General features: G+C 47.9%; 1 protein-coding gene across 1 annotated transcript in view; it reads left to right on the plus strand.

Annotated features, from left to right (window-relative positions):
• FAM167A (family with sequence similarity 167 member A) overlaps positions 1-1041 on the plus strand; it is a 50353-nt gene extending 49312 nt beyond the window's left edge. Inside the window, exon 4 of the transcript XR_003536584.1 lies at positions 1003-1041. The gene's annotated coding sequence lies outside the window, so the exon portion shown is untranslated. The remainder of the gene's footprint in view (positions 1-1002) is intronic.
• The last annotated feature ends 5032 nt before the right edge of the window (positions 1042-6073 follow it).

Here is a 6073-nt window from a genome sequence, read left to right on the forward strand (position 1 = left end):
TCCCAGCCAACAATTCCTTCCCAATATTCCATCTCTCCCTGCCCTCTCATAGTGGGATGCCGTTCCCCCTCATCCTGTCCCTCCAGGCCCTTGTCCCAGGTACCTCTCCAAGCTCTCCTGGAGCCCCTTTAGGCATTGGAAGGGGCTCCAAGGTCTCCCCGGAGCCTTCTCTTCTCAAGAGGAACACCCCCAGCTCTCCCAGCCTGTCTCCAGAGCAGAGTGGCTCCAGCCCTCGGAGCATCTTCTTTCCAAAGCCTTCTCCTGCTCCAGCAGTGTTGCTTGCCCCAAGAACACCCCAAATTGGGGCAATTCCTGCACATCCAACTATCTTCCATGTCCAGAGCAACAGCAACATTCAGCCCTTCTCTCCAACGTTCCAGCCCAAGACAGCACTAATTAATTTATGGCTTCTGGGGAGAGGACAAGCTAAGCCTTAAATTAAACTTTCCACTTCAACAGGCATCTCAGCAGGAATCAGAACCCTGTCCTGGCCAGAGGACAAGTAGAGCTGTGACTGGCTCCACGTGTCTTGGAAGAGCTGGAGACGCTGCTCCTGGTGGCATTGGCAGGTGGCTGTGATGGGAAGGGATTTGGAAACTGGCAGGCAAGCAGCACATGCCTGGAGCTCAGCAAATATGTGATCACCAGCCATGGAAAAAAAGCCATTGTGAAGAAGCATCAGCCAGAGGAATGAGTGGAATCTTCTTGGCAACAACAGCAAGGTGTTGGAAGAGCATCCAGGCTTTGAGCTCCCAGTGTGAGCAGCTCTGCTCTCACTGCATCATTATCCCGGCATTCAGAGCTTAAATAGGGCCTGAAAGCTGAAATAGGACCTTTTAAACTGACAGAGGGCAGGGTTAGATTAGATTTTAGGAAGGAATTCTTCCCTGTGAGGGTGGTGAGGCCCTGGCACAGGTTGCCCAGAGAAACTGTGGCTGCCCATCCCTGGAAGCGTCCAAGGCCAGGTTGGATGGGGCTTGGAACAACCTGGGATAGTGGAAGGTGTCCCTGCCCACAGCAGGGGGTTGAAACTAGATGGTCTTTAAGGTCCCTTCCAACCCAAACCATTCCATGTTTCTATTATTTTTATGGGGTTTTATTATTTAAATTACAATTTGTTTACTTGCCTCCAGCAAGCAGCTCAGGGGCTGTGGACTGGAGTCCCTCTTTGAATTCCCAGCCCAGCCACATCTTCTTCCTCCTGTCCACAGCAAAACTGCCCTTCCCCATCACAACCCCCTTCACCACAGTGGTTGGAGCTCTGTTGGACTCTCTGGAGAATAAAAACCCCTCCAAACTCCTCAGGAATCTGGCACAGACACACTGTCTGGACAGGGCCATGGTGTGTCCCCAGGGACTGAGGTGCCACCATTCCCATGCAATGTAGATCCTGATATTCCAATTCTCCTGCCAGCTGAGGACCTGGGGTCCCTGGCAGGTAGACGTGCCTGGGGACATGTGGGAAATGTCCCCTCTCTGTCCCCCAGAGGCTCAGCATTATCTCAGGCAAACGGCCCAGCTGCTGTTGCCAGGTGGGGAGGTGGAAAATCTGCTCCTGGCACTGATCCTGGGACACGCTGCCAACAGAGCAAACACCCCCGGGCAGTCGAGGGTCATTGGCACTGAAACATCTGCTCTGTCCCCTCCAGAGTGTCTCCAGTGAGACTCTGCTGCTCTTGTGCAATGGATGGGGCAGTTTTTCCACCTGGCAAAGCTGAAGTTCCGATGGATGGAGAAATGAAGGTGTTGCCATTTTCTTGGCAGATCATCAGCCAGACAGCAGAAAAAACAGCTGAGCAAATGACTGGGCAGAGACTGTCCTGTGCTTAGGGCTTTGCAAGGCCTCTGCCTTTGACGGAGGAGGCAGCAATATTCATGGAGAAGTGATGGAAGAGGTGGTGGGATCGAGGTGTGGATCGAGGACTGAACCTCAGACATGGAGCACATGGAGCTGGTGTCCACAGGGCAGTCTGGACACACAGTGCAGTGGGGTGATGAGGCCATGCTGCATCCCTGCTGAGCCCTGGGGTTCTGTTGCTCCTGGCAAGAGCTCAGATTTCACAGAATCACAGAATTATTTAGGTTGGAAAAGAGCTCCAGGATCATCGAGTCCAACCTGTGCCCGATCCCCACCTTGTCACCCAGCCCAGAGCACTGAGTGCCACGTCCAGTCGTTCCTTGGACAGCTCCAGGGATGGGGACTCCACCACCTCCCTGGGCAGCCCCTTCCAATGCTTAACAACCCTTTACACAAAGAAATTCTTCCAGATTTCACCAGAGTCCACTCCCACATGCTGAACCCCTCTGGTTGCCATCAGCACACTCGAGCAGCAGCGGCTCCTCCCAGGAAGCTTCTGCAAGGTCTGCAGGAAACCAGAAGATCCTTCATGGTGTGGCTTGGTGGGGATGATGGCATTCAGCCAAAGGTTGGACCTGATGGTCTTGGAGGTCTTTTCCAGCCTTAATGATTCTATGATTCTATGATCAGCTGTCCTGGGCTTGGGTGAGCAGGATCTACAGCTCACTGGCTCCTCGTCCTCCTGCCCTCAGCACCCTAAAAGCAGCTGTTATCCCATTGGAGATTGTATTTGTTGGTTAAATATGTCAGGTTTCACACCACCTTCCAGCGGGGAAAAGATTGCAGGAGGAATTGGGGTTATTCCCATTTTCTGAAGCACAATTTGCCTTCAACAGGGCCAGCTGGGACACATTTTGGACCCTGGCACAACTTCAGACCTGCTTAACCTGCACAGAACCATGTAAAAAACCCACATGGATGTGGAAGGAGGAGAGATGACATGAAAAGGAGGAATATGAAGAAAGGGAAATTGCTCATTTATTGACCTTTCTTCCCTTGACATTCCCCAAAGGCAACTTGAAGGGACACTTGTGACCCCCATGATGGGGCTGGACTCAGGCAGAGGGAAGGGGCACCTACTTGTAAAAAGAACATATTTTATTTCATTATTAGACATCCCTGTCAATCAGCTGCAAGACACAAATCCATAGCAAACCAAGTTTTCCTGGTGCTGGAGCTCAATAAACCACTTATCCCATGAAACAGCATGTTTGGGGTGGTGTTTGTGTGTAACCAAACACACTCAAACGCTGTAGTGAACTCCCTGTAAAAAACTATCCCCCAAAAAATGTCATTTTAGCACTTTATCACAATTTAGGAGATGTTGGCAAACCATATCTGAGCACTATCAATGTAATTCCTGTATTTATCAGAGGAATGCAGGAATTTTCTGTGGCCATGTAGTGAAAAACTGTGAGCTCACTAAATTGAGCCAGATAATAAAAATGTAATAAAAATTATTATAAATAAAATAGTAACAAAATATTAAAATGCAACACTTGTTATAATTAATTGCAGATTTTTGAGCTCATACAGTTCATATTAATTTCCAGAAGACTAATTTTTCCTTAACATTATATGGATTGGAAAGGCAGGGATTGTTCCTGAACCTCATTTGGGAGTCTCTGAGAACCACAGAATCACAGAAAATTCCAAGTGAATGAAAGCTGTAATAAAATTAGGAAGTTGTTCAAAATAAACTGATTTACATGTGAAAAGATGAAAAGATTTGATAAAAGATAACTTGATAAATCAAATGAGAACTTCATTCTACAAGCTGTGAACTTTTAACTGCTTTAACTGCACAAATACTAGTGTTCTCTAACTGTTTTGATAAAATGTGTTTTACTCAGGAAATAGCTGGAAGTTTCCCTCACACCCCATTTTATTTAGCACGTGTTTTATACAACCAAACCTGTGTACAAATTAAACATTTTTTGCTACATTGCCATAGAAGCTGATAAACCAGGCCCCCTTATTCATTATTTGTAAATAATTGTGATATTTCTGAATCTGTATTTCTTATTCTTGAAACAACAGATTTTTTTCATGCGTGAAATCACAAGACCCCAGGAGGAAGAGCCTCAAAAATGCCCCAAATATGATGGATTTTGGGCAGTGCTGGTTGAAGGGGCAGAGGATGGTCAGTGGATGAACCCTGGACTTTACTTTCTCTCCTCTGGCTCACTCCTTTCGCAACTGATGATGGATCTTTAACCTGGAATTATGGAAAAGCTGGAGAGATGAAGGACCTGTTGCATCACATGGGTAAAGTGACATCAGCAGCAATGCTCCTGTCTGGCCAAAAAATTACGGGCTCCCTGGTGTCCTTGGAGCTGAACATCCCCTGCCAAGAACCTCCTCTCCTGGCCTAAAGGTCATGCCACACATCCGGGAACACACTGTGACCTCCCTGCAGGAGGGAAATTCCTGGGCATGCATTTGTCCTGCCAGGAACATGGTTCCTGCCTTTTCCCCTGACAAAGAACAAAAGCAGGGATGTGCTGAGCAACCTGCAGCGAGGTGGAGGACACACTTGTTGAGCTGGAGAGGGACAGGGGACATATCACTCGATTATGGGAAGATATCCAAGAGCCTCCTCATGCTTCTTCCCAAGTGTCCCTGGGTGTCCAAGTCCCAGGAATTTGGTGGAAAGGACAGGCTGGAGATGGTCAAGCCTGTTGGTGTCAGGATTAGGGTTAACCTGGAGCCTGGGCCCTCCCTGGCTGGCACAGTCTGGCTGTAACCAAATATTGAATTAATTTTCCATCCAAAATAGGATCCTTGCCTCCCAATTGCCTGCTGGGCGTGGTTCTTGCCCTGGGCTAATCCTGACCTATTCCCAGGGATGAGTTTGGGAGGTAAATAAGGAGAACAGGCAACTGTTGTAATCCGGGTAAAGCTGTGCTGTTCCTCCCCATCCCTAAACCCCTTCCTGCCCCAAACCTCACTCCCAAACTGGCAGGGATTTGGACTCTCAGCTGCTTTTCCCCTCAGGACAGTGGAAAACAAAGCCATGGATCTAAGGACATCCACAACCACTGCACAAGCTGGGAGCTCACCCACGTGAAGGGTCTCATTTTCTCCTCTGGGAAATTCTGGCAGAGAAACCTGAGGTTATTTCCATCTGTGCTAAGAAATAACCTCTCCTGTGGCCATTTTCCATTCAGCTTTATATTCACCTCCTGAAGAGCTGAGGAGATGTACAGAGTTGTCTTCATCCAGGTCTGTCTGCTTCCAACCACGACTCCAAGCCCACATTCCTTTCTTCTTCCATGTGTCCATATCCACCTCCTGTCACGACATTAAAACTCTGTGACAGAAAAGTCTTTCCAGCCTGGATCTGACATGGGGATCACTCTGTATTTAAAGACCAAAGTGACCACAAAGTACGAAAAATAAGAAGACCTTCAAGCATTGACATCTGTAAGGGGTTCCTGCTTTTCCTGGTGCACAGATGAGATCAAGTAGCCTGGGAAGACATGGTAGCTAAAGAAATTGGCATTTCTGTGCTGGGGAAATGCCTTCTGGATTGGGAAAGGAGTGGAATTTCTCACTGCCTGAAATCCTCTGAGGTGAAGCACACTGCAAGATAAAAGGCTGCTCTGGAAAAATTAAACTTAAAATTAATGTCTTGTTCTACTTCTATAGGGGAAGTTTCTGACTTCACTCCAAAAAAGTAATTTACAGGGAAATTATGTATTTTCCACATGAAATGTCATTGTAACCAGCACTTTTTCACTTTTTTAAAAGTTGGCACTTTGAGCTAGAAATACATTTAGCAGTGAGTGCCTGTAGCAGCTCCCAGGAGGATTTTGCTGAGCCCCCAGACTGTCTGGAGAATCTCACACCTCCGCTGGAAGGATAAGGGATAAACGAGGTGGCACAAACAGAATGGCCAAAGGGTGAGGGAAGCAGAATGGAAATATGGAATTGTTCGTAGGACTTGGCTTTGCAAAATATCATAGAATCATGGAATGGCTTGGGTTGGAAAGGACCTCAAAGCTCATCTCATTCCAACCCCCTGCTATGGGCAGGGACACCTTCCACAATCCCGCATTGCTTCAACCAAGCCTTGGACATTTCTAGGGATGGGGCACTCACAGCTTCCTGGGCAACCTGTACCACGACCTCACCACCCTCACAGCCAACAATTCCTTCCCAATATCTAATCCAAATCTACCCTCCTTCAGCTTAAGGCCATTCCCCCTCGTC

The sequence above is a fragment of the Neopelma chrysocephalum genome, unplaced genomic scaffold (assembly GCF_003984885.1).
Source record: "Neopelma chrysocephalum unplaced genomic scaffold, ASM398488v2 Primary Assembly neopelma1_123, whole genome shotgun sequence".
Taxonomy (NCBI): domain Eukaryota; kingdom Metazoa; phylum Chordata; class Aves; order Passeriformes; family Pipridae; genus Neopelma; species Neopelma chrysocephalum.